The sequence below is a fragment of the Tursiops truncatus genome, unplaced genomic scaffold, assembly GCF_011762595.2.
Source record: "Tursiops truncatus isolate mTurTru1 unplaced genomic scaffold, mTurTru1.mat.Y mat_scaffold_662_arrow_ctg1, whole genome shotgun sequence".
NCBI lineage: Eukaryota > Metazoa > Chordata > Mammalia > Artiodactyla > Delphinidae > Tursiops > Tursiops truncatus.
In genome coordinates, this window is record NW_022983369.1 from 17,716 (window position 1) to 40,702 (window position 22,987).

General features: G+C 55.3%; 9 non-coding genes across 9 annotated transcripts; all 9 read left to right on the plus strand.

Annotated features, from left to right (window-relative positions):
* Positions 1-1,137: 1,137 nt before the first annotated feature.
* LOC117310951 (small nucleolar RNA SNORD116) lies at positions 1,138-1,229 on the plus strand. The gene has a single exon (XR_004524959.1). It is a non-coding gene; the product is annotated as a small nucleolar RNA SNORD116 (small nucleolar RNA).
* Positions 1,230-3,696: 2,467 nt separating this feature from the next.
* LOC117310943 (small nucleolar RNA SNORD116) lies at positions 3,697-3,788 on the plus strand. Its single transcript, XR_004524951.1, has one exon. It is a non-coding gene; the product is annotated as a small nucleolar RNA SNORD116 (small nucleolar RNA).
* A 2,409-nt stretch (positions 3,789-6,197) lies between these two features.
* LOC117310952 (small nucleolar RNA SNORD116) lies at positions 6,198-6,289 on the plus strand. Its single transcript, XR_004524960.1, has one exon. It is a non-coding gene; the product is annotated as a small nucleolar RNA SNORD116 (small nucleolar RNA).
* Positions 6,290-8,756: 2,467 nt separating this feature from the next.
* Positions 8,757-8,848, plus strand: LOC117310944 (small nucleolar RNA SNORD116). Its single transcript, XR_004524952.1, has one exon. It is a non-coding gene; the product is annotated as a small nucleolar RNA SNORD116 (small nucleolar RNA).
* Positions 8,849-11,257: 2,409 nt separating this feature from the next.
* On the plus strand, positions 11,258-11,349 carry LOC117310938 (small nucleolar RNA SNORD116). The gene has a single exon (XR_004524946.1). It is a non-coding gene; the product is annotated as a small nucleolar RNA SNORD116 (small nucleolar RNA).
* Positions 11,350-13,816: 2,467 nt separating this feature from the next.
* On the plus strand, positions 13,817-13,908 carry LOC117310945 (small nucleolar RNA SNORD116). The gene has a single exon (XR_004524953.1). It is a non-coding gene; the product is annotated as a small nucleolar RNA SNORD116 (small nucleolar RNA).
* Positions 13,909-16,317: 2,409 nt separating this feature from the next.
* Positions 16,318-16,409, plus strand: LOC117310939 (small nucleolar RNA SNORD116). Its single transcript, XR_004524947.1, has one exon. It is a non-coding gene; the product is annotated as a small nucleolar RNA SNORD116 (small nucleolar RNA).
* Positions 16,410-18,808: 2,399 nt separating this feature from the next.
* On the plus strand, positions 18,809-18,899 carry LOC117310946 (small nucleolar RNA SNORD116). Its single transcript, XR_004524954.1, has one exon. It is a non-coding gene; the product is annotated as a small nucleolar RNA SNORD116 (small nucleolar RNA).
* A 2,420-nt stretch (positions 18,900-21,319) lies between these two features.
* LOC117310949 (small nucleolar RNA SNORD116) lies at positions 21,320-21,411 on the plus strand. Its single transcript, XR_004524957.1, has one exon. It is a non-coding gene; the product is annotated as a small nucleolar RNA SNORD116 (small nucleolar RNA).
* Positions 21,412-22,987: the final 1,576 nt, after the last annotated feature.

A 22,987-nucleotide genomic window follows, 5' to 3' on the forward strand; every position in this document is an offset into this window, starting at 1 on the left:
CACGTTGCTTCTAGAGGACCTGGGCCTCACGGTTTCACCGAGGTCACGTCACTGACGGACCCAGAGTGTGAAAGTGCCAGGCAGCACTGCAAGAGACCCAATTGCTGCAACAGTTTGCCCCGCCACGTTGGGCATCGTAATGGTTCCCATGCCATTACCTTTGTGTGTACGACAAGGGTAGGTCGTCTGTCCTAACAGCAGGCCAGGAAGTATGCCTGCTGGTGAGTCTGCCTTGATTAGCCCAGGTGTTCCTCACGTGCCCTTTGTCGTGGGTCCCTATGAGCCGCTTTTGGTGGAGGCCGTCATATTCGGCCGTGTGCCCTTCCCTTGTGGAAGATCTCTTGATCTTCCGGGCGCGTCCACTGTGTGGAGCCATGTGTGCTTAGAGTTGGTGTGTTCCCCAAAGGTCACTGGCTCTTAGTCTGAGGAGGCACAGTTGCCCTGAGCGTGTCTCAGGGTTTCCGGAAGACATCCTTTAGCTGTGATGGAGGGGAGAGTGCTCAGGAGAGGAATTGCAGGGCCCGAGGCCAGGGTGTTGTTGGACAGCGGGGCTCTTTGTCCTGATGGCGGCACGCCGTGAAGGCGTCTACGCCACATTGCTTTCACATTTACGTGCGGACACCCAGGCACGATGGGCAGCAAATGAAATGTTGAGGGGATATAGAGCACGCATCACTAGATGGTATCGCCCTTTCCCTCGGTGCGCCCGTGCACCATCCTCAGGCACGCGTGTGTTCTCTCAGCCCGAGCCAGGTGGACTGCCAGGGCCGGACTCCCAGCAGCAGAGCAGCCTGGGGCCATCCGTATCATCCATAATACCTGGTGAAGGGAGGAGGAGGAGTCTCGCAGGGGTGTTGGCGCACATTCCATGAGGATCCTGGTTTAAACCTTGTTGCGGTAAGTGGCACTTCTTTGCTAAAACCTAGAGGTTTGGCCACGGGAACTGAAAACCGGTGCTACAGCCTCATCTTCTGTCTTTTTCCTGGGGAACATGAGCTTCGATGACCTGAGAACTGGCTGCATTTCCTGCCCCATGGCTCAGATCTGGCCGCTTCTGTATGCTGACATGATTCAGCTCACTGGCCGTCCCTTGGTGGAATCTGCAACTTTGCATGTCCGGCGTTTGAGCATGTGCTTGGATCGATGATGACCCCCACAAATGCATTCCTTGGAAATCTGAACAAAATGAGTGAGAAAACCCTACCGTCTCCTCATCGGAACTGAGGTCCAGCACGTGGCTCCCAAAAGGAAAGTAGGGAGAGGTTGAGGTTGCGTTTGCTGCCGTGTGTGTGTACAGCCACGTTGTTCGAGTGGAGGGTTGTGGCCGTCTCATGGGGAGAAGAGCCATTGGGAAAGGAGCCTGGGATGCCAATCCAGGTGGGAAGGCTAGGGACAGCGTGCCGTCTCTGGGTTCCTTGGTCGAGCCAGGACTTCTGTCCCCTGCCACGGACGAGCACGCGGCTAGGAAAGGAAGCGTGAACCGTTGGTGGTCCTATCGACTGCATTTGAGTTCTACAGGCCGCCGCCACCGGCTACTCGTTGCCTTGTGCCCTCACGGAAAGAGAAGTCTATGCTCAGGGTCAGAGCAGGATTCCTGGCCTAGGGCTGGCTCTTTGTCATGTTCTGCTTGGGAGACCAGATGCAGTTTAGGTTTCTCATGATGAGGGGAGAAATCCAATGGGCCATTGTCCCCGGGCGGTTGGCCAAGCTGATGGCTCCTCCTCGGGTTGTTTCCGGCTTGTGTGTGCTGTGTGAACAGGCTAGAAAATGCCTTAGTCAAGATAAGTCACAGCAAGCTTCTTTGGTGAGGGGTGGCTCTGGCATCTTTCCATGACACGTTGGGATCCCGGTGGAGAGGGAAGGGCAAGGCTACCTATAAAGACACATGAAATGGCTGGCTAAGCCCACATGTCTACTTGTGGGTGGACAGATTGACAGAGGCCATAGGCTTCCAGGAACACTTTTGATATCCCCTCAGGAGCATTTGGAGGCACGTGTAGAGAGGGAACACGGGAGAACTTCTGTGGACTGTCCCGCCTTTCTCCCCTCCTTGGTCGATTTACTTCATGGCGGGTCCCTATGCTAGTGAATGGTTGCCTTTGTGGCACAGTATGGTGTCTTCTCATGGGGGCTGATTTGGAGGTCGTGGGGTGTTTTGTCCCTGTCTGTCCACGTTCCCCCTGTGTTGAAGGTGTGAGGGTGTTCCTGAGTCCAGCCCAACATCTTTACTAAACCTGGCCCACATAGCGTTCCCTGAGGTTTGCAGCTCCTCCCGGAGGTCACTGGGCACAACCATGCGGAAAAAAGGGAGTCGGCTGCCAAGGAAAGGCTATAGATTTAAAGGCGGGTGAGGGTGTGTGGTGCGGGGGTCATTTTCACTGCCACGCGCTGGTGCATCCAGACTGTGGTATCCGGTGTGCCTGGCCACAGGCCAGACGAGTCATAGCGGTTCAGGTGTCTAGGCTGTTGGCTGGGTTCTCTTAATTGCATGGCTGTGGGTCACACATTGCTTCTAGAAGACCCGGGCCTCACTGTTTCTCCGAGGTCACGTCACTGACGGGCCCGGAGTGTGAATGTGCCAGGTACCACTGCAGTTGACCCCATTGGTGCAATGGTGTTCTCCGCCACAATGGGCATTGGAATGGCTCCCATGCCATTTGGTTGCAAGGGTTTCCCCACCACGTTGGGCTTCAGAATGTTTCCCATGTCATTACCTCTGTGTGTGAACCAAGGGTAGGTCATCTGTCTTGGCAGCAGCTCAGGAAGTGTGCCTACTGGTGAGTCTCCCTTGATCAGTCCAGGTGTTCCTCACGTGCCCTTTGTCACGGTTCCCTTCGAGCTGCTTTTGATGAAGGCCGTCATATTCGGCCAAGGCCCCTTCCCTTGTGGAAGATCTCTTCCCCGTAAGAGCGTGGCACTTGTGTGGAAGAATATGTGCCAAGGGCGGGCGTGTTCCCCTAGATGGCACCGGCTCTTAGTCTGAGGGGCCACAGTTGCCCAGAGGGTGTCTCAGGGGTTTAGGAAGACATCCTTCTGCTGTGGTGGATGGGAGAGCACTCAGGAGTGGAATTGCAGTGCCCGAGACCAGGGGGATTTTGGACAGCGGTGCTCTATGTCCTGATGGCCGCACCCTCTGAAGGCGTCAGCTCTATGTTGCTTTCACGTTTCCCTGCGGACCCACAGGCAAGATCTGCAGCAAATTACATGTCGAGGGGAGACAGAGCACGCATCACTGAGGGACATCGCCCTTTCGCTCGGTGCACCCGTGCACCCTCCTATAGGACGCATGTGTTCTCTCACCCCGAGCCAGGTGGAATGCCAAGAAAGGAATTCCAGCAGCAGATCAACCTGGGACCATCTGTATAATCCCTGACACCCGGTGAAGTGAGGAGGAGGAGCCTCACAGGGGTGTTGGCCCGCATTCCATGAGGATCCTGGTTTAACCCTTGTTGCGGTAAGTAGCACCTCTTTCCTAAAACCTAGAGGTTTGACCAAGGGAACATGTGCAACGGGGCTACACCCTCACCTTCTGGCCTTTTCCATGGGAACCCGAGCTTCGATGCCCTGAGAACTGGCTGCATTTCCTTCCCCAATGGCTTTGCTTTGTTCACTGCCGTATGCTGACGTGATTCAGCTCGCTGTCCGTACCGTGGTGGAATCTGCAAGTTTGCATGTCCAGCGTTTGAGCATGTGCTTGGCTCGACGATGACTTCCACAAATGCATTCCTTGGAAATCTGAACAAAATGAGTGAGAAATCCCTGCCGTCTCCTCCTTGGAACTGAGGTCCAACACGTGGCTCCCAAAAGGAAAGTAGGGAGAGGTTCGCGTTGCATTTGCTCCCGTGGGTGTCCACAGCCACGCTGTTTAAGTTGAGGCTTGTGGCCGTCTGATGGGGAGAAGAGGCATTGGGAAAGGAGCCTGGGATGCCAATCCAGGAGGGAAGGCTAGGGAGAGCGTGCCGTCTGTGGGTTCCTTGGTCTAGCCAGGACTGCTGTCCCCTGCCACGGTTCAGCATTCGGGTAGGAGAGGAAGCGTGAGCCCTTGGTGGTCCGGTCGCCTGCCCTTGAGTTCTACAGGCCTCCGCCACCGGCTACTCGTTGCCTTGTGCCCGCAAAGAAACGGAAGTCTGTAGGCTCAGGGTCAGAGCAGGATTCCTGGCCTAGGGCAGGCTTCTTTGCCATGTTCTGCTTGGGAGACCAGATGCAGTTTAGGTTTCTCCTGATAAGGGGAGAAATCCAATGGGCCATTGCCACCGGGAGGTTGGCCAAGCTAAGGGCTCCTCCTCGGGTTGTGTCTGGCTTGTGTGTGCTGTGTGAAAGGGCTAGAAAATGCCTTAGTGAAGATAAGTCACAGCAAGCTTCTTTGGTGAGGGGTGGCTCTGGCATCTTTCCCTGACACGTTGGGATCCCGGTGGAGAGAGGAGGGCAAGGCGAATGAAGAAGACACGAGAGATGGCTGGCTAATCCCACAGGTTTACTGGTGGGTGGATAGATCGATGGTGGTCATAGGCTTCCGGGAACACTTTTGGTATTCCCTCAGGGACATTTGGAGGCAAGTGTAGAGAGGGAACACGGGAGCACATCTGTGGCGTGTCTCGCTTGTTTCCCCTCCTTGGTCAATTTACTTCATGGCGGGTCCCTGTGCCAGGGAATGGTTGCCTTCGTGGCACAGTATGGTGTCTTCTCATGGGGGCTGATTTGGAGGCCGTGGGGTGTTTTGTCCCTGTCTGTCCACGTTCTCCCTGTGTTGAAGATGTGAAGGTGTTCCTCAGTACAGCCCTGCATCGGTACTACACCCAGCCCACCTAGCAGTCCCTGAGGATTGCAGACCTTCCCGGAGGTCATTGGGCAAAACCACGCGGAAAGGGAGTCGGCTGCCAAGGAAAGGCTACAGGTTTCCGGGCCCGAGAGGATGTGTGGTGCGGGGATCTTTTCTCCTGCCACCCGCTGGTGCTTTGAGACTGTGGTGTACGGCGTGCCTGGCCACAGTCCAGAGAAGTCATACCGGTTCAGGTGTCTAGGCTGTTGGCCGGGTTCTCTTGTTGCGCGGCTGTAGGTAACACGTTGCTTCTAGAGGACCTGGGCCTCACGGTTTCACCGAGGTCACGTCACTGACGGACCCAGAGTGTGAAAGTGCCAGGCAGCACTGCAAGAGACCCAATTGCTGCAACAGTTTGCCCCGCCACGTTGGGCATCGTAATGGTTCCCATGCCATTACCTTTGTGTGTACGACAAGGGTAGGTCGTCTGTCCTAACAGCAGGCCAGGAAGTATGCCTGCTGGTGAGTCTGCCTTGATTAGCCCAGGTGTTCCTCACGTGCCCTTTGTCGTGGGTCCCTATGAGCCGCTTTTGGTGGAGGCCGTCATATTCGGCCGTGTGCCCTTCCCTTGTGGAAGATCTCTTGATCTTCCGGGCGCGTCCACTGTGTGGAGCCATGTGTGCTTAGAGTTGGTGTGTTCCCCAAAGGTCACTGGCTCTTAGTCTGAGGAGGCACAGTTGCCCTGAGCGTGTCTCAGGGTTTCCGGAAGACATCCTTTAGCTGTGATGGAGGGGAGAGTGCTCAGGAGAGGAATTGCAGGGCCCGAGGCCAGGGTGTTGTTGGACAGCGGGGCTCTTTGTCCTGATGGCGGCACGCCGTGAAGGCGTCTACGCCACATTGCTTTCACATTTACGTGCGGACACCCAGGCACGATGGGCAGCAAATGAAATGTTGAGGGGATATAGAGCACGCATCACTAGATGGTATCGCCCTTTCCCTCGGTGCGCCCGTGCACCATCCTCAGGCACGCGTGTGTTCTCTCAGCCCGAGCCAGGTGGACTGCCAGGGCCGGACTCCCAGCAGCAGAGCAGCCTGGGGCCATCCGTATCATCCATAATACCTGGTGAAGGGAGGAGGAGGAGTCTCGCAGGGGTGTTGGCGCACATTCCATGAGGATCCTGGTTTAAACCTTGTTGCGGTAAGTGGCACTTCTTTGCTAAAACCTAGAGGTTTGGCCACGGGAACTGAAAACCGGTGCTACAGCCTCATCTTCTGTCTTTTTCCTGGGGAACATGAGCTTCGATGACCTGAGAACTGGCTGCATTTCCTGCCCCATGGCTCAGATCTGGCCGCTTCTGTATGCTGACATGATTCAGCTCACTGGCCGTCCCTTGGTGGAATCTGCAACTTTGCATGTCCGGCGTTTGAGCATGTGCTTGGATCGATGATGACCCCCACAAATGCATTCCTTGGAAATCTGAACAAAATGAGTGAGAAAACCCTACCGTCTCCTCATCGGAACTGAGGTCCAGCACGTGGCTCCCAAAAGGAAAGTAGGGAGAGGTTGAGGTTGCGTTTGCTGCCGTGTGTGTGTACAGCCACGTTGTTCGAGTGGAGGGTTGTGGCCGTCTCATGGGGAGAAGAGCCATTGGGAAAGGAGCCTGGGATGCCAATCCAGGTGGGAAGGCTAGGGACAGCGTGCCGTCTCTGGGTTCCTTGGTCGAGCCAGGACTTCTGTCCCCTGCCACGGACGAGCACGCGGCTAGGAAAGGAAGCGTGAACCGTTGGTGGTCCTATCGACTGCATTTGAGTTCTACAGGCCGCCGCCACCGGCTACTCGTTGCCTTGTGCCCTCACGGAAAGAGAAGTCTATGCTCAGGGTCAGAGCAGGATTCCTGGCCTAGGGCTGGCTCTTTGTCATGTTCTGCTTGGGAGACCAGATGCAGTTTAGGTTTCTCATGATGAGGGGAGAAATCCAATGGGCCATTGTCCCCGGGCGGTTGGCCAAGCTGATGGCTCCTCCTCGGGTTGTTTCCGGCTTGTGTGTGCTGTGTGAACAGGCTAGAAAATGCCTTAGTCAAGATAAGTCACAGCAAGCTTCTTTGGTGAGGGGTGGCTCTGGCATCTTTCCATGACACGTTGGGATCCCGGTGGAGAGGGAAGGGCAAGGCTACCTATAAAGACACATGAAATGGCTGGCTAAGCCCACATGTCTACTTGTGGGTGGACAGATTGACAGAGGCCATAGGCTTCCAGGAACACTTTTGATATCCCCTCAGGAGCATTTGGAGGCACGTGTAGAGAGGGAACACGGGAGAACTTCTGTGGACTGTCCCGCCTTTCTCCCCTCCTTGGTCGATTTACTTCATGGCGGGTCCCTATGCTAGTGAATGGTTGCCTTTGTGGCACAGTATGGTGTCTTCTCATGGGGGCTGATTTGGAGGTCGTGGGGTGTTTTGTCCCTGTCTGTCCACGTTCCCCCTGTGTTGAAGGTGTGAGGGTGTTCCTGAGTCCAGCCCAACATCTTTACTAAACCTGGCCCACATAGCGTTCCCTGAGGTTTGCAGCTCCTCCCGGAGGTCACTGGGCACAACCATGCGGAAAAAAGGGAGTCGGCTGCCAAGGAAAGGCTATAGATTTAAAGGCGGGTGAGGGTGTGTGGTGCGGGGGTCATTTTCACTGCCACGCGCTGGTGCATCCAGACTGTGGTATCCGGTGTGCCTGGCCACAGGCCAGACGAGTCATAGCGGTTCAGGTGTCTAGGCTGTTGGCTGGGTTCTCTTAATTGCATGGCTGTGGGTCACACATTGCTTCTAGAAGACCCGGGCCTCACTGTTTCTCCGAGGTCACGTCACTGACGGGCCCGGAGTGTGAATGTGCCAGGTACCACTGCAGTTGACCCCATTGGTGCAATGGTGTTCTCCGCCACAATGGGCATTGGAATGGCTCCCATGCCATTTGGTTGCAAGGGTTTCCCCACCACGTTGGGCTTCAGAATGTTTCCCATGTCATTACCTCTGTGTGTGAACCAAGGGTAGGTCATCTGTCTTGGCAGCAGCTCAGGAAGTGTGCCTACTGGTGAGTCTCCCTTGATCAGTCCAGGTGTTCCTCACGTGCCCTTTGTCACGGTTCCCTTCGAGCTGCTTTTGATGAAGGCCGTCATATTCGGCCAAGGCCCCTTCCCTTGTGGAAGATCTCTTCCCCGTAAGAGCGTGGCACTTGTGTGGAAGAATATGTGCCAAGGGCGGGCGTGTTCCCCTAGATGGCACCGGCTCTTAGTCTGAGGGGCCACAGTTGCCCAGAGGGTGTCTCAGGGGTTTAGGAAGACATCCTTCTGCTGTGGTGGATGGGAGAGCACTCAGGAGTGGAATTGCAGTGCCCGAGACCAGGGGGATTTTGGACAGCGGTGCTCTATGTCCTGATGGCCGCACCCTCTGAAGGCGTCAGCTCTATGTTGCTTTCACGTTTCCCTGCGGACCCACAGGCAAGATCTGCAGCAAATTACATGTCGAGGGGAGACAGAGCACGCATCACTGAGGGACATCGCCCTTTCGCTCGGTGCACCCGTGCACCCTCCTATAGGACGCATGTGTTCTCTCACCCCGAGCCAGGTGGAATGCCAAGAAAGGAATTCCAGCAGCAGATCAACCTGGGACCATCTGTATAATCCCTGACACCCGGTGAAGTGAGGAGGAGGAGCCTCACAGGGGTGTTGGCCCGCATTCCATGAGGATCCTGGTTTAACCCTTGTTGCGGTAAGTAGCACCTCTTTCCTAAAACCTAGAGGTTTGACCAAGGGAACATGTGCAACGGGGCTACACCCTCACCTTCTGGCCTTTTCCATGGGAACCCGAGCTTCGATGCCCTGAGAACTGGCTGCATTTCCTTCCCCAATGGCTTTGCTTTGTTCACTGCCGTATGCTGACGTGATTCAGCTCGCTGTCCGTACCGTGGTGGAATCTGCAAGTTTGCATGTCCAGCGTTTGAGCATGTGCTTGGCTCGACGATGACTTCCACAAATGCATTCCTTGGAAATCTGAACAAAATGAGTGAGAAATCCCTGCCGTCTCCTCCTTGGAACTGAGGTCCAACACGTGGCTCCCAAAAGGAAAGTAGGGAGAGGTTCGCGTTGCATTTGCTCCCGTGGGTGTCCACAGCCACGCTGTTTAAGTTGAGGCTTGTGGCCGTCTGATGGGGAGAAGAGGCATTGGGAAAGGAGCCTGGGATGCCAATCCAGGAGGGAAGGCTAGGGAGAGCGTGCCGTCTGTGGGTTCCTTGGTCTAGCCAGGACTGCTGTCCCCTGCCACGGTTCAGCATTCGGGTAGGAGAGGAAGCGTGAGCCCTTGGTGGTCCGGTCGCCTGCCCTTGAGTTCTACAGGCCTCCGCCACCGGCTACTCGTTGCCTTGTGCCCGCAAAGAAACGGAAGTCTGTAGGCTCAGGGTCAGAGCAGGATTCCTGGCCTAGGGCAGGCTTCTTTGCCATGTTCTGCTTGGGAGACCAGATGCAGTTTAGGTTTCTCCTGATAAGGGGAGAAATCCAATGGGCCATTGCCACCGGGAGGTTGGCCAAGCTAAGGGCTCCTCCTCGGGTTGTGTCTGGCTTGTGTGTGCTGTGTGAAAGGGCTAGAAAATGCCTTAGTGAAGATAAGTCACAGCAAGCTTCTTTGGTGAGGGGTGGCTCTGGCATCTTTCCCTGACACGTTGGGATCCCGGTGGAGAGAGGAGGGCAAGGCGAATGAAGAAGACACGAGAGATGGCTGGCTAATCCCACAGGTTTACTGGTGGGTGGATAGATCGATGGTGGTCATAGGCTTCCGGGAACACTTTTGGTATTCCCTCAGGGACATTTGGAGGCAAGTGTAGAGAGGGAACACGGGAGCACATCTGTGGCGTGTCTCGCTTGTTTCCCCTCCTTGGTCAATTTACTTCATGGCGGGTCCCTGTGCCAGGGAATGGTTGCCTTCGTGGCACAGTATGGTGTCTTCTCATGGGGGCTGATTTGGAGGCCGTGGGGTGTTTTGTCCCTGTCTGTCCACGTTCTCCCTGTGTTGAAGATGTGAAGGTGTTCCTCAGTACAGCCCTGCATCGGTACTACACCCAGCCCACCTAGCAGTCCCTGAGGATTGCAGACCTTCCCGGAGGTCATTGGGCAAAACCACGCGGAAAGGGAGTCGGCTGCCAAGGAAAGGCTACAGGTTTCCGGGCCCGAGAGGATGTGTGGTGCGGGGATCTTTTCTCCTGCCACCCGCTGGTGCTTTGAGACTGTGGTGTACGGCGTGCCTGGCCACAGTCCAGAGAAGTCATACCGGTTCAGGTGTCTAGGCTGTTGGCCGGGTTCTCTTGTTGCGCGGCTGTAGGTAACACGTTGCTTCTAGAGGACCTGGGCCTCACGGTTTCACCGAGGTCACGTCACTGACGGACCCAGAGTGTGAAAGTGCCAGGCAGCACTGCAAGAGACCCAATTGCTGCAACAGTTTGCCCCGCCACGTTGGGCATCGTAATGGTTCCCATGCCATTACCTTTGTGTGTACGACAAGGGTAGGTCGTCTGTCCTAACAGCAGGCCAGGAAGTATGCCTGCTGGTGAGTCTGCCTTGATTAGCCCAGGTGTTCCTCACGTGCCCTTTGTCGTGGGTCCCTATGAGCCGCTTTTGGTGGAGGCCGTCATATTCGGCCGTGTGCCCTTCCCTTGTGGAAGATCTCTTGATCTTCCGGGCGCGTCCACTGTGTGGAGCCATGTGTGCTTAGAGTTGGTGTGTTCCCCAAAGGTCACTGGCTCTTAGTCTGAGGAGGCACAGTTGCCCTGAGCGTGTCTCAGGGTTTCCGGAAGACATCCTTTAGCTGTGATGGAGGGGAGAGTGCTCAGGAGAGGAATTGCAGGGCCCGAGGCCAGGGTGTTGTTGGACAGCGGGGCTCTTTGTCCTGATGGCGGCACGCCGTGAAGGCGTCTACGCCACATTGCTTTCACATTTACGTGCGGACACCCAGGCACGATGGGCAGCAAATGAAATGTTGAGGGGATATAGAGCACGCATCACTAGATGGTATCGCCCTTTCCCTCGGTGCGCCCGTGCACCATCCTCAGGCACGCGTGTGTTCTCTCAGCCCGAGCCAGGTGGACTGCCAGGGCCGGACTCCCAGCAGCAGAGCAGCCTGGGGCCATCCGTATCATCCATAATACCTGGTGAAGGGAGGAGGAGGAGTCTCGCAGGGGTGTTGGCGCACATTCCATGAGGATCCTGGTTTAAACCTTGTTGCGGTAAGTGGCACTTCTTTGCTAAAACCTAGAGGTTTGGCCACGGGAACTGAAAACCGGTGCTACAGCCTCATCTTCTGTCTTTTTCCTGGGGAACATGAGCTTCGATGACCTGAGAACTGGCTGCATTTCCTGCCCCATGGCTCAGATCTGGCCGCTTCTGTATGCTGACATGATTCAGCTCACTGGCCGTCCCTTGGTGGAATCTGCAACTTTGCATGTCCGGCGTTTGAGCATGTGCTTGGATCGATGATGACCCCCACAAATGCATTCCTTGGAAATCTGAACAAAATGAGTGAGAAAACCCTACCGTCTCCTCATCGGAACTGAGGTCCAGCACGTGGCTCCCAAAAGGAAAGTAGGGAGAGGTTGAGGTTGCGTTTGCTGCCGTGTGTGTGTACAGCCACGTTGTTCGAGTGGAGGGTTGTGGCCGTCTCATGGGGAGAAGAGCCATTGGGAAAGGAGCCTGGGATGCCAATCCAGGTGGGAAGGCTAGGGACAGCGTGCCGTCTCTGGGTTCCTTGGTCGAGCCAGGACTTCTGTCCCCTGCCACGGACGAGCACGCGGCTAGGAAAGGAAGCGTGAACCGTTGGTGGTCCTATCGACTGCATTTGAGTTCTACAGGCCGCCGCCACCGGCTACTCGTTGCCTTGTGCCCTCACGGAAAGAGAAGTCTATGCTCAGGGTCAGAGCAGGATTCCTGGCCTAGGGCTGGCTCTTTGTCATGTTCTGCTTGGGAGACCAGATGCAGTTTAGGTTTCTCATGATGAGGGGAGAAATCCAATGGGCCATTGTCCCCGGGCGGTTGGCCAAGCTGATGGCTCCTCCTCGGGTTGTTTCCGGCTTGTGTGTGCTGTGTGAACAGGCTAGAAAATGCCTTAGTCAAGATAAGTCACAGCAAGCTTCTTTGGTGAGGGGTGGCTCTGGCATCTTTCCATGACACGTTGGGATCCCGGTGGAGAGGGAAGGGCAAGGCTACCTATAAAGACACATGAAATGGCTGGCTAAGCCCACATGTCTACTTGTGGGTGGACAGATTGACAGAGGCCATAGGCTTCCAGGAACACTTTTGATATCCCCTCAGGAGCATTTGGAGGCACGTGTAGAGAGGGAACACGGGAGAACTTCTGTGGACTGTCCCGCCTTTCTCCCCTCCTTGGTCGATTTACTTCATGGCGGGTCCCTATGCTAGTGAATGGTTGCCTTTGTGGCACAGTATGGTGTCTTCTCATGGGGGCTGATTTGGAGGTCGTGGGGTGTTTTGTCCCTGTCTGTCCACGTTCCCCCTGTGTTGAAGGTGTGAGGGTGTTCCTGAGTCCAGCCCAACATCTTTACTAAACCTGGCCCACATAGCGTTCCCTGAGGTTTGCAGCTCCTCCCGGAGGTCACTGGGCACAACCATGCGGAAAAAAGGGAGTCGGCTGCCAAGGAAAGGCTATAGATTTAAAGGCGGGTGAGGGTGTGTGGTGCGGGGGTCATTTTCACTGCCACGCGCTGGTGCATCCAGACTGTGGTATCCGGTGTGCCTGGCCACAGGCCAGACGAGTCATAGCGGTTCAGGTGTCTAGGCTGTTGGCTGGGTTCTCTTAATTGCATGGCTGTGGGTCACACATTGCTTCTAGAAGACCCGGGCCTCACTGTTTCTCCGAGGTCACGTCACTGACGGGCCCGGAGTGTGAATGTGCCAGGTACCACTGCAGTTGACCCCATTGGTGCAATGGTGTTCTCCGCCACAATGGGCATTGGAATGGCTCCCATGCCATTTGGTTGCAAGGGTTTCCCCACCACGTTGGGCTTCAGAATGTTTCCCATGTCATTACCTCTGTGTGTGAACCAAGGGTAGGTCATCTGTCTTGGCAGCAGCTCAGGAAGTGTGCCTACTGGTGAGTCTCCCTTGATCAGTCCAGGTGTTCCTCACGTGCCCTTTGTCACGGTTCCCTTCGAGCTGCTTTTGATGAAGGCCGTCATATTCGGCCAAGGCCCCTTCCCTTGTGGAAGATCTCTTCCCCGTAAGAGCGTGGCACTTGTGTGGAAGAATATGTGCCAAGGGCGGGCGTGTTCCCCTAGATGGCACCGGCTCTTAGTCTGAGGGGCCACAGTTGCCCAGAGGGTGTCTCAGGGGTTTAGGAAGACATCCTTCTGCTGTGGTGGATGGGAGAGCACTCAGGAGTGGAATTGCAGTGCCCGAGACCAGGGGGATTTTGGACAGCGGTGCTCTATGTCCTGATGGCCGCACCCTCTGAAGGCGTCAGCTCTATGTTGCTTTCACGTTTCCCTGCGGACCCACAGGCAAGATCTGCAGCAAATTACATGTCGAGGGGAGACAGAGCACGCATCACTGAGGGACATCGCCCTTTCGCTCGGTGCACCCGTGCACCCTCCTATAGGACGCATGTGTTCTCTCACCCCGAGCCAGGTGGAATGCCAAGAAAGGAATTCCAGCAGCAGATCAACCTGGGACCATCTGTATAATCCCTGACACCCGGTGAAGTGAGGAGGAGGAGCCTCACAGGGGTGTTGGCCCGCATTCCATGAGGATCCTGGTTTAACCCTTGTTGCGGTAAGTAGCACCTCTTTCCTAAAACCTAGAGGTTTGACCAAGGGAACATGTGCAACGGGGCTACACCCTCACCTTCTGGCCTTTTCCATGGGAACCCGAGCTTCGATGCCCTGAGAACTGGCTGCATTTCCTTCCCCAATGGCTTTGCTTTGTTCACTGCCGTATGCTGACGTGATTCAGCTCGCTGTCCGTACCGTGGTGGAATCTGCAAGTTTGCATGTCCAGCGTTTGAGCATGTGCTTGGCTCGACGATGACTTCCACAAATGCATTCCTTGGAAATCTGAACAAAATGAGTGAGAAATCCCTGCCGTCTCCTCCTTGGAACTGAGGTCCAACACGTGGCTCCCAAAAGGAAAGTAGGGAGAGGTTCGCGTTGCATTTGCTCCCGTGGGTGTCCACAGCCACGCTGTTTAAGTTGAGGCTTGTGGCCGTCTGATGGGGAGAAGAGGCATTGGGAAAGGAGCCTGGGATGCCAATCCAGGAGGGAAGGCTAGGGAGAGCGTGCCGTCTGTGGGTTCCTTGGTCTAGCCGGGACTGCTGTCCCCTGCCACGGTTCAGCATTCGGGTAGGAGAGGAAGCGTGAGCCCTTGGTGGTCCGGTCGCCTGCCCTTGAGTTCTACAGGCCTCCGCCACCGGCTACTCGTTGCCTTGTGCCCGCAAAGAAACGGAAGTCTGTAGGCTCAGGGTCAGAGCAGGATTCCTGGCCTAGGGCAGGCTTCTTTGCCATGTTCTGCTTGGGAGACCAGATGCAGTTTAGGTTTCTCCTGATAAGGGGAGAAATCCAATGGGCCATTGCCACCGGGAGGTTGGCCAAGCTAAGGGCTCCTCCTCGGGTTGTGTCTGGCTTGTGTGTGCTGTGTGAAAGGGCTAGAAAATGCCTTAGTGAAGATAAGTCACAGCAAGCTTCTTTGGTGAGGGGTGGCTCTGGCATCTTTCCCTGACACGTTGGGATCCCGGTGGAGAGAGGAGGGCAAGGCGAATGAAGAAGACACGAGAGATGGCTGGCTAATCCCACAGGTTTACTGGTGGGTGGATAGATCGATGGTGGTCATAGGCTTCCGGGAACACTTTTGGTATTCCCTCAGGGACATTTGGAGGCAAGTGTAGAGAGGGAACACGGGAGCACATCTGTGGCGTGTCTCGCTTGTTTCCCCTCCTTGGTCAATTTACTTCATGGCGGGTCCCTGTGCCAGGGAATGGTTGCCTTCGTGGCACAGTATGGTGTCTTCTCATGGGGGCTGATTTGGAGGCCGTGGGGTGTTTTGTCCCTGTCTGTCCACGTTCTCCCTGTGTTGAAGATGTGAAGGTGTTCCTCAGTACAGCCCTGCATCGGTACTACACCCAGCCCACCTAGCAGTCCCTGAGGATTGCAGACCTTCCCGGAGGTCATTGGGCAAAACCACGCGGAAAGGGAGTCGGCTGCCAAGGAAAGGCTACAGGTTTCCGGGCCCGAGAGGATGTGTGGTGCGGGGATCTTTTCTCCTGCCACCCGCTGGTGCTTTGAGACTGTGGTGTACGGCGTGCCTGGCCACAGTCCAGAGAAGTCATACCGGTTCAGGTGTCTAGGCTGTTGGCCGGGTTCTCTTGTTGCGCGGCTGTAGGTAACACGTTGCTTCTAGAGGACCTGGGCCTCACGGTTTCACCGAGGTCACGTCACTGACGGACCCAGAGTGTGAAAGTGCCAGGCAGCACTGCAAGAGACCCAATTGCTGCAACAGTTTGCCCCGCCACGTTGGGCATCGTAATGGTTCCCATGCCATTACCTTTGTGTGTACGACAAGGGTAGGTCGTCTGTCCTAACAGCAGGCCAGGAAGTATGCCTGCTGGTGAGTCTGCCTTGATTAGCCCAGGTGTTCCTCACGTGCCCTTTGTCGTGGGTCCCTATGAGCCGCTTTTGGTGGAGGCCGTCATATTCGGCCGTGTGCCCTTCCCTTGTGGAAGATCTCTTGATCTTCCGGGCGCGTCCACTGTGTGGAGCCATGTGTGCTTAGAGTTGGTGTGTTCCCCAAAGGTCACTGGCTCTTAGTCTGAGGAGGCACAGTTGCCCTGAGCGTGTCTCAGGGTTTCCGGAAGACATCCTTTAGCTGTGATGGAGGGGAGAGTGCTCAGGAGAGGAATTGCAGGGCCCGAGGCCAGGGTGTTGTTGGACAGCGGGGCTCTTTGTCCTGATGGCGGCACGCCGTGAAGGCGTCTACGCCACATTGCTTTCACATTTACGTGCGGACACCCAGGCACGATGGGCAGCAAATGAAATGTTGAGGGGATATAGAGCACGCATCACTAGATGGTATCGCCCTTTCCCTCGGTGCGCCCGTGCACCATCCTCAGGCACGCGTGTGTTCTCTCAGCCCGAGCCAGGTGGACTGCCAGGGCCGGACTCCCAGCAGCAGAGCAGCCTGGGGCCATCCGTATCATCCATAATACCTGGTGAAGGGAGGAGGAGGAGTCTCGCAGGGGTGTTGGCGCACATTCCATGAGGATCCTGGTTTAAACCTTGTTGCGGTAAGTGGCACTTCTTTGCTAAAACCTAGAGGTTTGGCCACGGGAACTGAAAACCGGTGCTACAGCCTCATCTTCTGTCTTTTTCCTGGGGAACATGAGCTTCGATGACCTGAGAACTGGCTGCATTTCCTGCCCCATGGCTCAGATCTGGCCGCTTCTGTATGCTGACATGATTCAGCTCACTGGCCGTCCCTTGGTGGAATCTGCAACTTTGCATGTCCGGCGTTTGAGCATGTGCTTGGATCGATGATGACCCCCACAAATGCATTCCTTGGAAATCTGAACAAAATGAGTGAGAAAACCCTACCGTCTCCTCATCGGAACTGAGGTCCAGCACGTGGCTCCCAAAAGGAAAGTAGGGAGAGGTTGAGGTTGCGTTTGCTGCCGTGTGTGTGTACAGCCACGTTGTTCGAGTGGAGGGTTGTGGCCGTCTCATGGGGAGAAGAGCCATTGGGAAAGGAGCCTGGGATGCCAATCCAGGTGGGAAGGCTAGGGACAGCGTGCCGTCTCTGGGTTCCTTGGTCGAGCCAGGACTTCTGTCCCCTGCCACGGACGAGCACGCGGCTAGGAAAGGAAGCGTGAACCGTTGGTGGTCCTATCGACTGCATTTGAGTTCTACAGGCCGCCGCCACCGGCTACTCGTTGCCTTGTGCCCTCACGGAAAGAGAAGTCTATGCTCAGGGTCAGAGCAGGATTCCTGGCCTAGGGCTGGCTCTTTGTCATGTTCTGCTTGGGAGACCAGATGCAGTTTAGGTTTCTCATGATGAGGGGAGAAATCCAATGGGCCATTGTCCCCGGGCGGTTGGCCAAGCTGATGGCTCCTCCTCGGGTTGTTTCCGGCTTGTGTGTGCTGTGTGAACAGGCTAGAAAATGCCTTAGTCAAGATAAGTCACAGCAAGCTTCTTTGGTGAGGGGTGGCTCTGGCATCTTTCCATGACACGTTGGGATCCCGGTGGAGAGGGAAGGGCAAGGCTACCTATAAAGACACATGAAATGGCTGGCTAAGCCCACATGTCTACTTGTGGGTGGACAGATTGACAGAGGCCATAGGCTTCCAGGAACACTTTTGATATCCCCTCAGGAGCATTTGGAGGCACGTGTAGAGAGGGAACACGGGAGAACTTCTGTGGACTGTCCCGCCTTTCTCCCCTCCTTGGTCGATTTACTTCATGGCGGGTCCCTATGCTAGTGAATGGTTGCCTTTGTGGCACAGTATGGTGTCTTCTCATGGGGGCTGATTTGGAGGTCGTGGGGTGTTTTGTCCCTGTCTGTCCACGTTCCCCCTGTGTTGAAGGTGTGAGGGTGTTCCTGAGTCCAGCCCAACATCTTTACTAAACCTGGCCCACATAGCGTTCCCTGAGGTTTGCAGCTCTTCCCGGAGGTCACTGGGCACAACCATGTGGAAAAAAGGGAGTCGGCTGCCAAGGAAAGGCTACAGTTTTAAAGGCAGGTGAGGGTGTGTGGTGTCGGGGGTCATTTTCACCAGCCGCCCGTTTGTGCATCCGAGCCTGTTATCCAGTGTGCCTGGCCTCAGGCCAGACGAGTCATAGCGGTTCAAGTGTCCAGGCTGTTGGCTGGGTTCTCTCATTTCATGGCTGTGTGTCACCATTGCTTCTAGAGGACCTGGGTCTCACTCTTTCTCCGAGTGTTTTCACTGACGGGCCCATAGTGTGAAAGTGCAAGGCACCACAGCAACAAGGGTTTGCCCTGGGCATTTGGGCTCCCTGAATGGTTCTATGCCATTAGCTTTGCCTGTGTCCAAGGGAAGGTCCTCTGGCTTGGCAGGAGGCTGGAACTATGCCTGCTCTTGAGTCCCCTTGGTCAGTCCAGGTGTTCCTCAGGTGCCCTTTGTCACGGGTCACTTGAGCCGCTTTTGATGGAGGTCATCACATTCGGCTCAAGGCCCCTTCCCTTGTGGAAGATCTCTTTCCCATTGAGGGCGAGTCATTGTGTGAAAATATATGCCAAGAGTGGGTTTGTTCCCCTAGATGGCAGTGGCTCTTAGGCTGAGGGATCCCATTTCCCCAGAGGGTTTCTGGGGTTTAGGATGACATCCTTTTGCTGTGTCAGTGTGGAGGCACTCAGGAGGGGAATTGCAGTGCCGAGACCAGGGGGTTTTGGACAGCGGCACTCATTGTCCTGATGGCCGCACATTCTGAAGGCGTCTGCACCACGATGCATTCACGATTGGCTGCGGACACACAGGCAAGATGGGCAGCAAATTAATGTTGAGGGGAGAAAGAGTGCACATCACTGGGTGGTATCGCCCTTTCCCTCTGTGCACCCGTGCACCATCCTCAAAAGTGCATGTGTTCTCTTACCTCGAGCCAGGTGGAGTGCCAGGGAATGAATGCCAGCTGCAGCATGGCACCCTCCGTATATCCGTGATACCCAGTGAAGTGAGGACAGTGCGGCAAGGTGATGCAGGTGAAGGAGTCTTGGAGGGCTGTTGGCGTGCAGTCCTTGAGGTCCTTATTTAACCCTTGTGGCGGTAAGCAGAACTTCTTTGCAGAAACGTAGATTTTTGGCCACAGGTACTTGTGCACGGGACTACACCCTCACCTTCTTGGCTTTTCCACGGGAACCCGAGCTTCGATGCCCCGAGACTTGGGTGCACTTCCTTCCCCAATGGCTTTGCTCTAGCCACTCCTGATGCTGACATGATTGAGCTCGCTGGCCGTCCCGTGGTGGAGGCTGCAACTTTGCACATCCAGCGTTTGAGCATGTGCTTGGATCGATGATGACTCCCACAAATGCATTCCTGGAAATCTGAACAAAATGAGTGAGAAATCTCTACTGTCTCCTCATTGGAACTGAGGTCCAGCACGTGGCTCCCAAAAGAAAATTAGGGAGAGGTTCACACTGCATTTGCGACCTTGGGCATCCACAACCACGTTGTTCAATTGAGGGTGGTGGCCTCCTCATGAGGAAAGAGCCATTGGAAAGGAACAAGGGATGCCATCCACAGGGAAGGCTGGGGACGGCTTGATGTCTCTGGACCCTGAGTCTAGCCAGGTCTGCTGTCCCCTTCTGCGGTTCAGCATGCAGGTGGGTGTGGAAGTGTGAGCCATTGGTGGATCTCTGGCCTGCCATTGAGTTCTATAGGCCTCCGCCCTCTGGTCGTTGCCTCATGCCCTCAAGGAAACACAAGTCTCTGCAATCAGGGTCAGAGCAGGAGTCCTGTCCTAGGCCAGGTTTCTGTGTCATGTTCTGCTTTGGAGACAGGATGCAGTTTAGGTTTCTCTGATGATGGGGAGAAATCAAATGGGCCACTGTTCCCCAGAGTCTGGCCAAGCCCTTGGCTCCTCCTCGGGTTGTGTCCCACTTGTGTGTTGTGTGTAGAGGGCTGGAAAATGCCTTAGGCAATTCCCTGGGAAATCAAGCTTCTTTGGTGAGGGGTGGTCTGGCACCTTGCTGTGAGGCATTTGGATCCTGGTGGAGAGAGAAAGGCAAGGCGAGTGGGAAATACACGTGAGAGTGTTGGCTAAACCCACAGGTTTACTCATAGGTGGATAGATCGATGGTGGCCTTTAGGTTCCCAGAACTCTTGGTATGCTTCAGGCATATTTGCGGACACGTGTAGAAAGGATTACGGGTACATGTTCTGGACAATCCCCCCTTTTCCTCTCCTTTGTTGATTTGCTTCATGGCAGGTCACTGGTCCAGCGAATGGTTGCCTTCGCGGCACAGTATGGTGTCTTCTCATGGGGGCTGATTTGGAGGCCGTGGGGGTTTTGTCCGTGTCTTTCCACGTTCCCCCTGTGTTGAAGATGTGAAGGTGTTCCTCAGGAGAGCCCAGCATCATTTCTATGCCGGTCCACCTAGCGTTCTCTGAGGTTTGGAGCTCTTCCTGGAGGTCATTTGGTGCAACCATGCACAAAACAAGGGAGTTGGTGGCCAAGGAAAGGCTACAGGTTTAAGGGCAGGAGAGGATGTGTGGTGCAGGTGTTAGTTTGTCCTGCCACCCGCTGGTGCGGCAACCCTATGGTCTCCAGCGTGCCTGGCCTCAGGCCAGAGAAGTCATGTCGTTTCAAGGGTCCGGCTCATGGCTGGGTTCTCTCGTTGTGCGGCTGTGGGTGACACATTGGTTCTGGAGGTCCAGGGTCTCACGCTTATTCCAAGGTCACTGATGGGCCTAGAGTCCGAAAGTGCATGGTGCTGCGGTCAGTTACCCAGTTGCTGCAAGGGTTTGACCCTCAACTTTGGGCATTGGAATTGCTTCGGTGCCATTAGCTTTGTGTGTGGTACAAGGGAAGGGCCTCTGGCTTGGCTGGAGACCAGGAAGCATGCCTGCTGGTGAGTCTCCCTTGGTCAGTCCAGGGGTTCCTCAGGTGCCCTTTGTCACAGGTCCCTTCGAGCCACTTTTAATGGAGGTCATCGAATTCGGCCAAGGGCCCTTCCCTTGTGGAAGATTGCAGCGACCACGTTTCCCTTGAAGGGGAGTGCAATGTGAGGAAGCGTATGTGCCAAGAGCAGGTGTGTTCCCCTGGTTGGCAGTGACTGTAAGTTGGTGGGGCCCCAGTTCCCCTGAGGGTGTCTCAGCAGTTCAGGATGACATCCTTATGCTGTGTCTGCGGGGAGGTCGCTCAGGAGGGGAATTGCAGGGCCTGTACCAGGGGGTTGATGGACAGCGGTGCTCTTTTTGCTGATGGCACATGCTCTGAAGCCGTCTGCCTCATGATGCATTCATGTTTGGCTGTGGGCACACAGACAAGCTGGGCAGCAAATGAAATGTTGAGGGCAAGATAGAGCACACATCACTGGGTGGTATGCTCTGTCCCTCTGTGCACCCATGCACCATCCTCAACCGTGCGTGTGTTCTCTCACCCCGAGCCAGATGGAGTGCCAGTAATGAATGGCGGCAGCAGCGTGGGCCTTCTGGATAGTCCATGATACCCAGTGAAGTGAGGACAGTGTGGCAAGGCGAGGCAAGGCAAGGTGAAGGAGTGTCAGAGGGGTGTTGGCGTGAAGTCCTTGAGCTTCCTGGTGGAAACCTTGTGGCAGTAAGTGGAACTTCTTTGCCGAAACCTAGATGTTTCGCCATGGGGACTTGTGCACTGGGACTACACTCTCACCTTCTGGGCTTCTCCCATGGCACCGAGCTCCAATGTCCTGCGATGTGGCTGCACTTCCTGCTCCGTGGCTCGGCTCTGTCTACTCCTGACTGTGGACATGATTGAGCTCGCTGGCCGCCGGTGGTGGAGGCTGCGACTTTGCATGTCCAGGCTTTGAGCAGGTGCTTCGATCGATGATCACTCCCATAAATTCATTCCTTGGAAATCTGAACAAAATGAGTGGGCAATCCCTACAGTCTCCTCATTGAAACTGAAGTCCAGCACATGGCTCCCAAAGGAAAAATAAGGAGAGGTTCATGTTTACATTTGCTACCGTGGGCAGCTGCAGCAACTTTGTTCAGTTTGAGGGTGGCAGGCTTCTTGTGGGGAAAGAGCCATTGGGAAGGAGCCTGGGATTCCCTTCCACGTGGGAAGGCTAGGGACAACATGCCATCTCTGAGCACCTGAGTCTAGCCAGGACTGCTGTTCCCTGCCACAGTTCAGCCTTCTGGTGGAGAGGGAAGCGTGAGCCATTGGCGGTACTATGGCCTGCCATTGAGTTCTACAGGCCTCTCCCACCCCCTGGTCATTGCCTTGTGCCCTCAAGGAAGCAGAAAGTCTCTGCGCTCAGGGTCAGAGCAGGAGTCCTGGCCTACGCCAGGCTCCTTGGTAGATGGGATGCAGTTTCGGTTTCTCCTGCTGATCGGGGATAGTAAACGGGCCCCTGTTGGGCTTCCCTGGTGGTGCAGGGTTAAGAATCTGCTGGCCAATGCAGGGTATACCGGTTCGATCCCTTGTCCGGGAAGATCCCACATGCTTCAGAGCAACTAAGTCATGCATCACACACTACTGAGCCTACGCTCTAGAGCCCGCGAGCCACAACTACTGAGACCACATGCTACAACTACTGAAGCCATGCGCCTAGAGCCCATGCTCCACAACAAGAGAAGCCGCTGTAATGACAAGTCTGCTTACCACAGTGAAGAGTAGCCCCCACTTGCCACAACTATAGAAAGCCCTCACACAGAAACAAGACCCAATGCAGCCAAAATAAACAAATAAATAATTTTTTAAAAAATGGGCCACTGTCCCGGACTTGGGCCAAGCTGATAGCTCCTCCTCAAGTTGTGTCCCTCTTGTGTTTACGTGTGGAGGGGCTGGAAAATGCCTTAGGTAATTACCAGGAAAATCAAGCTTCTCTGGTGAGGGGTGGTCTGGAACCTTGCGGTGAGATATTTCGATGCTGGCAGAGAGAGAGAAAGGCAAGGGTGAGCAGGAAACACACGTGCGAAGGTGGCTAAGCCTGCAAGTTTTACTGGTGGTTAGATAGATTGACGGTGGCCATAGGGTTCATGGAACTCCTTTGGGATGCCTTCCAGCACATTTGGAGGCATGTGTAGAAAAGATTAAGGGGCAAGTCGTGGACCACCCCACCCTTTTCTTTCCTTGTTGATTTGCTTCATGGCAGGTCACTGTGCCAGCGAATGGTTGCCTCCCGGCACAGTATTGTGTCTTCTCATGGGGGCCAATTGGAGGCCGTGGTGTGTTTTGTCCCTGTCTGGCCACGTTTCCCCCTGGTTGAAGATATGAAGGTTGTTCCTCAGGACAGCCCAGCATCGTTTCTATACCCGGCCACATAGCGTTCCCTGAGGTTGGAGCTTCTTCCCGGAGGTCATGAGCACAAACCCACGCAGAAACAAGGGGTCGGCTGCCAAGGAAAGCTACAAGTTTAAGGGCCGGAGAGGATGTGGAGTGCAGGGATCATTTTATCTGACACCCATGGTGCGGTGAACCTGTGGTCTGCCGGCATGCCTGGCCTCAGGTGAAGAGAAGTCATGGCTGTTCAAGGGTCCAGG